We start from the raw sequence: 10,789 nt of genomic DNA on the forward strand, positions 1-10,789 counted from the left end.
GTGATGTCATCGAACCATCTCATCCTCTGTCGTCCCCTTCTCCTCCTGCCCTCAATCTTTCCCAGCATCAGGGTCTTTTCCAATGAGTCAGCTCTTCGCATCAGGTGGCCAAAGTATTGGAGTTTCAGCTTCAACATCAGTCCTTCCAAAGAACACCCAGCTCAAACATTAGCCAATGAACTAACAGGAACTAATGCTAGGTTCAAGGTCATTGACAAGCTACCATATTTCAAAACTATTCACCAAAGCGTATATGGACATTTTAATGTGCAGGTTCAAATGGATATCAGTAAATTAAAATCAACCTATCAATTCAACTAGAATAAAGAACAAAACCATTTTAACAGTATTTTAAAATTATAAACCTGAACTAGGAGCTCTCTAGTCCCCTTTTGAACAAAAGGTAAAAATTTATTAATTCTATCATTTCAGAAGTTATGAAATTTCAAAATGAGTTTAGGCTGATATGTTTACTTTTAATTAAGGTTTTCTCTCATAAGCCAGAGGCAGATTACTGTTCAGAAAACACTACCTTTGAAAAGCAATGATACTCCAATAAAAAATTAATTTAAAAATACTAATAAAATTTTAAAAAAGAATATTCTATCTTTGTGTTCTCTATAGGAAAAACAGTGACTTAACAGACTTATGGAATGCATGTTTCTTTATGCCTCAAAAATCTATAATGACATTATTGTCTGGTCAATTTAGCAACTGTCACCCTAGTCTTAGATTTTACTGTGCGTCAAAACACTGTATTCATCTCAGGTGAGTCTCCACATCTCCAACTACCAATATCCCATTGTCTGGCTCTAAATTCCTATTCTTTCTAACTCTTAATCTTTACTGTCATTACCTCACTACCATCACCCAGTTCAACCACATCAAGAACTCCGGACTCAGGAGTTCCTTTGTGGCCAAGTGGTTAGGATTCTCGGCTTTCACTGCCAAGGCCTGGGTTCAGTTCTACTTGGGGAACTGAGATTCCGCCAAGTAATGCATCATGGACAAAGCGAAAAGAGAAAAAAGAACAAAATTAAATTATTAAAAAACAAACCGAAAACTCCAGACTCCTGCATTTTTTTAAAAAATATTAGTCTGACTCTGGCATTCTTTCTTTTCAAGCACTGAATTTATGTATCATCTCTAGCTACTTCCTTTGTTATCTTATATGTCTACTGCACCCACCCTATAAACCCCAGACCTGATCAACCTGACCATCTTCTCTGCTCTTATACCCAGCCTGCTGAAGAAAATCATAACTATGCAGATTGGAAACTATAAAAGCAGTATCCTTCCAACATCAGGTGCAGCCTCAATGCTGGCCAGACATCCTTACCCAATTAGCCCCAGAACCACATCCCCAAAGAGACACTAAGCTTCATCACTGCCCTCCAGTCCTCTTCCTATTCCTAGCAAAGCAGTCTCAACTGGGCCACAGGTAAACAGAAGTTACCAGATTGGTAATCAGTTATTTCCCCTTCCTATCTCAGTAGTACAATGTTTCTATCTGCTGTTCAAGGGTAATCTTTCTAATTGTACCCAGTTTCTTACGTTTTTCTACTTCATCAGGAGCATGCGTATCAACCTATCTGTGAATGCATTCCTCTCACTGGGTAGGGGAGCCTCATAAAATGCAGCTTTCCTTTATCCTGATTCTGAGTTTATATATAGGAATGTTTATAAAACTATAGCTGCTTATAAGGATTAGCAATTTATAACCAAGCTCAAATTAATTCTGTGAGTCTTATTCTCTTCAGGGTCATGGACCCTTTGAAGAATCTGACAAAAGCTAAGAAATGTCTCCTCAGAAAACTACACATAAAAAAAAAAAAGAAAAATGCACATATACTACCATTAAGTTATGAGAGTTATTTCAGGTGGCACACAGACCCCTTGAAGCCTGTTCTTGGACCCAAGGTTAAAACACTCTGTTTCCAGAGATTATATTGTATCCATGTCAAATAGGTAGATACTGTTTTCCTCTCCTATAATAAAATATCTAAGTAAACATTAATGGTATTAACTCTTACTGTGATGGGACACAACGGTGACATGCTAATTTATATCTGCTGCCTACCAAAAGTTAATAGGAAGGCAAGAATGGAGATAGGTGTAAAAGTGAACATGGCTTCTCACCATCAGCCATTCAAGAGAAATATGATGATGCAGGTTTGGGGGAAAAAAAAATTCCAGAGTAAGGCAGCTTATTCTAGGTAAGAAATTCTTCGAAAAGAATAAAAAAAAAAAAAAAAAAAAAAAAAAAAAACAGTACAGAAAAAAACCTGTCTCAGAGGAAGATAACTTGGAATGCTTTGAAAGACTGCTGATAGAATATGATTTTTCCCCAAGATATTTTATTTCAGTGGAGAATATCCCCTAAAGGAAACACATATGACAAAAGAGACACTATTAAATTTATTCTAGCAGGAATTCCTTGGCAGTTCACTAGTTAGTTAGGCCTGAGTGGTTTAACTACTGAGAGCCCAGGTTCAGTCCTTGATTGGGGAACTAAGATCCCACAGGCTGCAGGGCACAGCCAAATAAATAAATGAATTATACATATAATGAATGAAAAATATATGTGCATATATTTCTAGCACTGTCTCATATTAGTGCAACGTTTCCCAGCGTGATAGGGAAGAACAAATCTGACATCTTATTGGATCTATTTCTTCTCCTTTAACTCTTTGTAATCTATTGTTTTTTGCCAGAAGTTTAGAATGTTGCCAATAGCCTAAAACATACAGGAGAGCCTAATCTCAAGACTCTGATCTCTAAAGGTAAAACACTTTGCTGTTCACATAGGGATAAAAAATAACATCTGTCTGGCTGGCGGTTTATAGGAACACTGTGACTGGCTACCTAGAAAGCTGCAAGAGCAAAGGATTTCCGCACCGAGAAGTTCCCAGCAACCAACTACAGGCACACTCCTTTTGGTAAAAAGAAGCCTGACCTCTAACTGGAGGAATGGTTCTTTGGGACACTAGTCCATCACCTCTTCAGTTGTTGGCTTTCTGAATAAAGTCACTCACTATTTCTTGCCCCAAGAACTCATTTCCCAAGCAGTACTGCTATCGCTTGTACTCAAAGATTCTTCCTGGCAAGTCTACCAGGCATCAGAGGTAGGACAAGAGAGACCAATGGATTCTGACTGCTAAATTAAAGCTTCTGTTCAACGTTCATTATAGGAAAAAACACTGATTTTTGAAAAACCATGTTTTCCTTAAATTAAAATTTAGCTTCCTTCCCCCTGCTCTCTCTGTCCCCGCCACCCCCCCGCCCCCACCGGAGCACAATTACTTCTGCAATAGAGAAGAAAGAGAGGAAAAAAGAAAGGAGTAAAATTTGTTGTATTCCTACCACCTACCCACTCCCACCCCCACCGCCAACGTTCTACTAAACCATGACCTATTCTGACTTTTGAACTTTACATGGAAGACAACAGGAAAAAAATCAAATGGTGAAGTTATGCGAAATAAACTAGAGGAGATATTTATTCTGGGTATTTTTTTACACACTCCGAAGCACTGGAACAAAATGAAAACTCTCCAGCAAAATATACAGTTTTATGCAAAATTTTATACAAGTACATGGCGATTGTCATTTTAAGACAGTTGTAGAACATCTGTTTCATCACCATAGGTAAGTGTTTCTGAAGCAGAATTTTTGCTCATAAGTTTCTGCACACACACATTTACTCTTGGAGGCTGTCAGGGAAGGTAAGCCATATTTTCAAGCATCAAAGACCTGTCATGATTTACTAGGGAATCCCTTGGTTTTTCCCAGGTAAGCAGCTGAAAGAGGACAAAAAGGCTGTAGGCATCAAAATCCACAAAATTATAATTAATCAAGAGGGTAAGTGATATAACAAAAAAAAAATCTCCTGAATTAAATAGTTTACTTTAGGTTAATTTGAAATCTTTCTCTGGCTAGCAAAAATATGAACTTTGGTTGACATAAGACCTATTAGGTCAGTTTTAAACTAGAGTTCAACTGTAAGACTAATAAGACAAACCATTGCATCTTACAAAACATTTAATTATATGATCAAAGAAGTCACATGACCTTTCTTCTCATTTTGGCTCCTTACAGTGCTGATGCAATGCTATAGGTATAAACTCTACTTGGAATGACAAAGAACTCCAGAACAATTTTTTTTTTAGCTACTGAAGCAAAAGGAACCTAGTGACTACTTTGTAAACTGTTGAAGAAAATAAAGCCTAATGACTGATTTTAGATTAAGAAGTCACAAATGGATATAAAGTCTTTTCCTCAGGAAACTAAACTTTGCAGTCTTCTAATCAGCAGAGTTTCTACAAAATTCCATTCCTCTTTTAATTTGGGTTGAACATGAGGGAGGAAATCAACTCTGTTACCTGCTATAAATCCTTCTGAGACCTGACTTAAGAAAACCTTTTCATGCCCACAGTAGAAAAAAGAAAAATCTAATCTTTGGTGCTTCATAAACGGGGAAAAAAAACTCCATGAGGATTCAATAAATAGAATGCAAGTTAACAAAAATAAGTCCTTGCTGAAAAATCTTAAAGGAAAATGTTTCAGTTCATTTAATAATCACTTTTAAGATTTATCTGTACACTGTTAATACCTGCAGAAGAGAGAAACAGTGAACGAGAAAAACAATGCATGCATAAATTAAAAATACAACTGGTATGCTCTCCAATATCCAGGAACAATAGCATTCTTCCTGTTATTATAAAGTTCACATATTTTAAGGAAACTATTTACCTAAAAATCTATAACATAAAAGGCTCTTCAAAATGGTTGTTTGCCTTCATTCAAATTACAAAACCACAGCCACCCAATTCACTGGGTTTTCAAGATGCAGCAAACATAGAAAAAATATAATTATTTATTCAGGTAGTAGTTTTCCTTAAAAAATCAGTGTTTTCATAAGAGGATTTAATAGGTATGGCGATTACAAGAAAGTAAGAGAGTTCCAGAAAAATAACCACTTCTGCTTTACTGACTATGCCAAAGCATTTGACTGTGTGGATCACAACAAACAGGAAATTCTTCAAGAGATGGGAATACCAGACCACCTCACCTGCCTCCTCAGAAATCTGTATGCAGGTCAAGAAGTAACAATTAAAACTAGACATGCAACAACAGACTGGTCCCAAATCTGGAAAGGAGTACGTCAAGGCTGTATATTGTCACTCTGATTATTTAACTTAGACACAGAGTACATCATGCAAAATGCTGGCCTGGATGAAGCACAAGCTGGAATCAAGATTGCCGGGAGAGATATCACTCTCAGATATGCAGATGACACACCCTTATGGCAGGAAGTGAAGAAGAACTAAAGAGCCTCTTGATGAGGTTTCAACATTCAGAAAACTAAGATCATGGCATCTGGTCCCATCACTTCATGGCAAATAGATGGGGAAACAGTGACAGACTGTATCTTTTTGGGCTCCCAAATCACTGCAGATGGTGACTGCAGCCATGAAATTAAAATACGCTTGCTCCTTGGAAGAAAAGTTATGACTAACCTAAATAGCATATTAAAAAGCAGAGACATTAGTTTGCCAACAAAAGTCCATCTAGTCAAAGCTATGGTTTTTCTAGTAGTCATGTATGGATGTGAGAGTTGGACTATAAAAAAAGCTGAGCAGCAAAGAATTGATGCTTTTGAACTATGTGTTGGAGAAGTCTCTTGAGAGTCCCTTGGACTGCTAGGAGATCAAACCAGTCCATCCCAAAGGCAATCAGTCCTGAATATTCATTGGAAGGACTGATGCAAAGCTGAAACTCCAATACTTTGGCCACCTTATGCAAAGAACTGACTCCTTGGAAAAGACCCTGATGCTGAAAAAGATGGAGGGCAGGAGGAGAAGGGGATGACAGAGGATTAGATGGTTGGATGGCATTACTGACTCAATGTACATGAGTTTGAACAAGCTCTGGGAGTTGGGGATAGACAGGGAAGCCTAGTGTGCTGCAGTCCATGGGGTCGCAAAGAGTCAGACACGACTGAGCAACTGAACTGAATCACAAGATATTGTTAATTCCTAAAATCTCTTGTGAAGTTGCCCAGTCTTGTCCGACTCTTTGCGACTCCATCGACTGTAGACTGCTAACCTCCTCTCTCCAGGGGAATTTCCAGGCAAGAATACTGAGTGGGTTGCCATTTCCTTCTCCAGGGGATCTTCCCAACCCAGGGATAGAACTCAGGTCTCCTGCACTGAAGGGACACTCTTTACCATCTGAGCTACCAAGGAAATCCTTAAAATCTCTTATGTACAGTCAATTAAAATATCAAATGCTCCAATGTTAATAAAAATGACTAAATCTGTCACTTTAAAAAAATTTGTCCTACAGTCAAAGGGAAAAATAATCTTGAGCTGTACTTTGACAAACACACACTACCTTTCCTCTCCACATGGCTAATGATGATGAACGGGGGTGGGGGTCAGCGGGCGGTGTGGGGTGGGGTGGGGGAGCCCTAAGAGATGGCAGGGAGGAAGTCATATAAAGGCAAAAAGTTTCCATCTCCAAATATGGTAAAGAGCAGAATCTGAAAACTGTGACTAAAACAATTTAAGAAATCTCAAGCTGTTATAAGATTCAGAACTTTTTAATGATGTATTTTTTTTGAAAATTGTTCAGATATGATTTTTTTACTTTTTATTAAAGAATATTACAAAATAGTTATTTCAAATGCATTTTTAAAAAGTATCCCTTGGTTAAAAGGAAATACAATTTCCCCCCACAGGAATGATCCATAAATAAAGAGAAGCCTATATTCACAAGAATCTTCAAGGCCCTAAACAAAAGAACACATTCATAACAGCACTGAGACATAGATTATTGAATGTAGAACTTCTCAATAAAAATATAATCCTCGTAGAGGACACTTAAATTGAGGTTTTTAAAAAACTTGCAGGACTTCACTGGTGGTCCAGTGGTTAAGAATCTGCCTACCAATGCAGGGGATACAGGTTCAATTCCTGATCCAGGAAGATATCACATGCCACGGGGCAACTAAGCCGACGCACCACAACTAGAGAGCAGCCCCAGCTTGCCATATCTAGAGAAAAGCAACGAAGACCCAGCACAGCCAAAAATGCAAATTGCCAGACTATCAATTATTCCTTCTTAACTAACTAAAGAAAAATTAGCTAAGGCTAATTTGTAGGAACAAAACAGTGTATTTCCTCTCTTATCCAACTAAAATGGTAGCAACCGATAGCCACCTATATTTAAAAACAATTGAAAATGCTACATTTTCCTACATAACATGCATGCACCTCTCATGAAACAAGCAACAACCAGTAACTAGCCCTTGCCCAAATCTGTCCTTGATCCTTTAATACTGCACACACTGCCAACACTGTGCTAGGTCTATACTGACTAGATTTTACAGAAGGAATGTTTACTGATCAAGTAATTTAAGATTTATTTATACCATAAAAGTTGTGGAGGAGACAAGTTTCTCACATTAAATTACAATGAATACTAATTAATCCCTGAAGAATATTTTGACATTAAGTGTAAATGTAAAACCGTGCAGCTAAAATAGTATTTAGGAAAGTTTAACAGAATACAGACATCAGGATAGGAACCATGAAGGGTCATAGTGACCCACAGAAGTCTGTGAGCTGCAGTTACCCTTCCAACAGGGCTATCTTTCAGTCCTAACAGCTCTGAACAAGAGGCGTTCCATGTAAATCACCATCTCTGTTGCAAAAACAAGTTAAAACACATTCCTAGTCAGTATGTCAGTAGCGTTCTCCAAAAACTGCCATATTTCTTTTATAGTTTACCCAAACCACCATACACATTTGTGTTTTGCTACTACTCCCAGTGTTTGGGAGTCAAAAAACATACCCTCTTCCTTCCTAATTTTTGCTAAAAAGATTTTATCTTTCCTTTGATAACACCATCATGCAGAGAAGCACATACACAAAACTCTTAGCCATACCTGACACTGCTTCAGAGCAAGTCTCCAACAGCAGATATTCTACCTGTTCACCATAAAGTTCAAACTTCTGGTATGTCTTCAGGTTCTCCCTGCTTAATGCCAACAGACTTAGTAGACAAAGACTCACACAGTTCCTTGACACATTGTTGACATGCAGATGTAAATAACTGTAACAATGACACCCCAGGAAATGACTGAGCACTCTATACATCTTATGACCCTCACTAAACAAGCACAGGGCAACCTGTTTATCCTCCTCAGTATTAACACAGTCAACACTAAGAGGAAGAGACCCTCCAGGACTTTTATCCTGCTTAGAATCATCTCAGTTTGAACATCCTAGCACTTTAGGAAAAGGATTTTTAAATTTGCCTCATAGAATTTACCCCAGACTCTTAGGATAAGAAAACGTCTTAAGAATCACACAGAAATCCTATAGATAATATGCTAGCCAATAAGGTCTTAGCCACAAGCTAAGACCAGTAGCTAGTCAGAATTCAAATGTACTGTAAATGTAAAATACACACGAAATTTCACAGACTCAGTATGAAAGAATGTAAAATATCTCATTGTTAACTTTTAAAACAGATCACTTGTTGAAATGATACATAAATAAAACAGGTTGAAATTGATCCTATTTCTTTTTTACTTTGGTAATGTGACTAAAAAACTTAAAATTGCTCATGTACTAATGCCTTGTATTTCTATTGGACAGTACTACTGTAGACTCACAGCCTTAATTCTGACAACAAACTTTTACCACCTGACATTTTCCAATCGCAACGGTAATATAGAAGTCAAAAGAAAAGAAGCATTTTGGCTTCTTTATCAGTTAAATTGAGATAATAATAGAAAAAACTTTAAAATAGTCAGTAGAATCATTTTGCCTGACACCAAAGAGATATTTTCAAAAAGGCAAAAATAGTATCAGATGCAAAAACTATACTTCTTAAGAAAATAAGATGGGGAATAAACAACCAAGGTTTTTCTAATAAAGTAGGTTTAAATGCTGATTAAAGGTTCATCTTTAAAGTAACACGGACATTTCTTTCATTTCTAGTAACTGAGATCTCAGAAAAATAAAATATGTAATATTCTGTCTCTTGTGTTGTTTAAGCACCTACAACCTCAAACAAACCACTATTAACACTATAAAAGGGGAGATACTTATCATAACCTAATACTCTTTTCCAAAATCAGAAGAGAATAACACCACTCAAAAGCAAAATTTAAAGTGACATCAATTTCTCTAGGGCTGAATATTATGAAGAAACCAAATTTTAAGATGAGTATTTTTATCACAATTTTTAAAAGCATATTTTAAAAGTGAGAAATCGAACCATTCACTGTGAGTGAACTATTTCTTCTTTTACTGTAACACATCTTTCAGCTTTGATTTTAACAACATTTAGACCTCCAGAGCTTGTGTATTTCTAAATCTACAAAAATATTTTTATAAGGAGAGAGGGGACAGCTCAGTAAAAGAATGGGGGGCAGGTCTGTTCACTCAGGTATTCAGAGGGTGCGAGAATAACAACTTCTAGAGAATTGTCAATGGCAAAATCGCATTTTAAAAAGAATTTTTAAAAATTAAGACCAAAGGGTCCCCAGGGCTCCACAACAGTTCTGAAGATACTTTCTATGCTGTCCTAACAAATTTATAATCGGAAAAAGATCACAGTTGGCCATCAATTCCTTCTCCATTTGATATTCACCAGCTGAGTAAACCCTCAGACTTCTATTTGCTAAGTGATACATTCCTTAGAAACCTTTTCCTTGTGCATTTAAAATGCCAAGGTCAATTACGCGGCCAGTAAAGTATGCAGAAAGGATGGTGCATATTGTAAAATAGGAAGTTGAATGCCTGCAGCTTCCTGCCTTGGTAGAAAGAGTGATGCTGGTAAAGCTCTTGAGTATAATCCTTAAACACTGAAATCACTCTCAGAGAATTGAGGCTTCTAACACTGCCTAAGAGGTTAAAAAGACTGCCAAATTTTCCATTAGGGCATCCTATTTTTAGAGTCTTTGGAATCTCTCTTTTAAATTGCATTCCACAGTAAGATGTGTTGGACTAAGTTTACAAAAGCAACAACATAAGCATTCTAAGACCTTAATGCTTCCAAGCTTAGGAAGAAATGCTAAGCTTTTACATTTTTCTTTTTTAAATCTTAACTTTACACCTTTAACAACACGCAAATAAAAATAAAAACAAAGGTAAATATTGGCCCAGAGAGAGGAATGGAAGGGAGGCACTAGGTGCTTCTTGACAGCCTAAGTGGTGAGGCGAGGGGGGGAACAGGTACGAAGGAAAATACAAATCACCCGCAGAGGTGGAGAGACTGGGCAACAGAATGAAAAGGAACAGAAGCGCAGAGGAAGCCGCAGGCTCCGCGGGCAGCCGGGCGACGGAGGACCTCCGGCGCGAGTGCCCTAGGGAGGGAGAAATGGGCGCGCGGCGCAGGGAGAGGCCACGGCGGCGAGAGAAAAAGAGGAAAACAGGGGAGCGGAGAAGGGGCGGAGGTGAGGGAACGGGGCTCCACCGCACCCGGGGGGCAGAGGCGGCGCTGCCAGAGGAGGACAGCGCCGGGGAAGGAACGAGGGGGGTCCCAAAGGCTTTCCCCTCGGCCGCCAGCCGGCCGGTCTCTTGCATCTCGCTCTTCCTCTCCTTACCTGGGAACAGGAGACGCAAGGAGGGCTACCGCCGGGCGCCGAATCTGTTTCCAGCCCCGCTCGCTGACATGGCGGCCGACGAGCTGTCACAGAGGTTGCTCAGGTCTCCCGCCGGTCGGGTGGAGGAGACACCTCTCGCCTTCCCGCCCCGCCTCCTGCTCAACCCTCCCG

At 38.6% G+C, this 10,789-nt stretch overlaps 1 protein-coding gene across 3 annotated transcripts in view; it reads right to left on the reverse strand.

The window, feature by feature from the left end:
- The window catches only part of CNST (consortin, connexin sorting protein), an 88,524-nt gene extending 77,797 nt beyond the window's left edge, over positions 1-10,727 (reverse strand). The window contains exon 1 of one of the 3 annotated variants that reach the window (XM_018060245.1): positions 10,619-10,727. The gene's annotated coding sequence lies outside the window, so the exon portion shown is untranslated. Of the gene's footprint in view, positions 1-7,948; positions 8,039-10,618 lie in introns of those variants that run through there. The other 2 variants (XM_018060246.1, XM_005690548.3) reach the window with 2 other exon arrangements.

This window comes from Capra hircus, chromosome 16, assembly GCF_001704415.2.
Source record: "Capra hircus breed San Clemente chromosome 16, ASM170441v1, whole genome shotgun sequence".
Taxonomy (NCBI): domain Eukaryota; kingdom Metazoa; phylum Chordata; class Mammalia; order Artiodactyla; family Bovidae; genus Capra; species Capra hircus.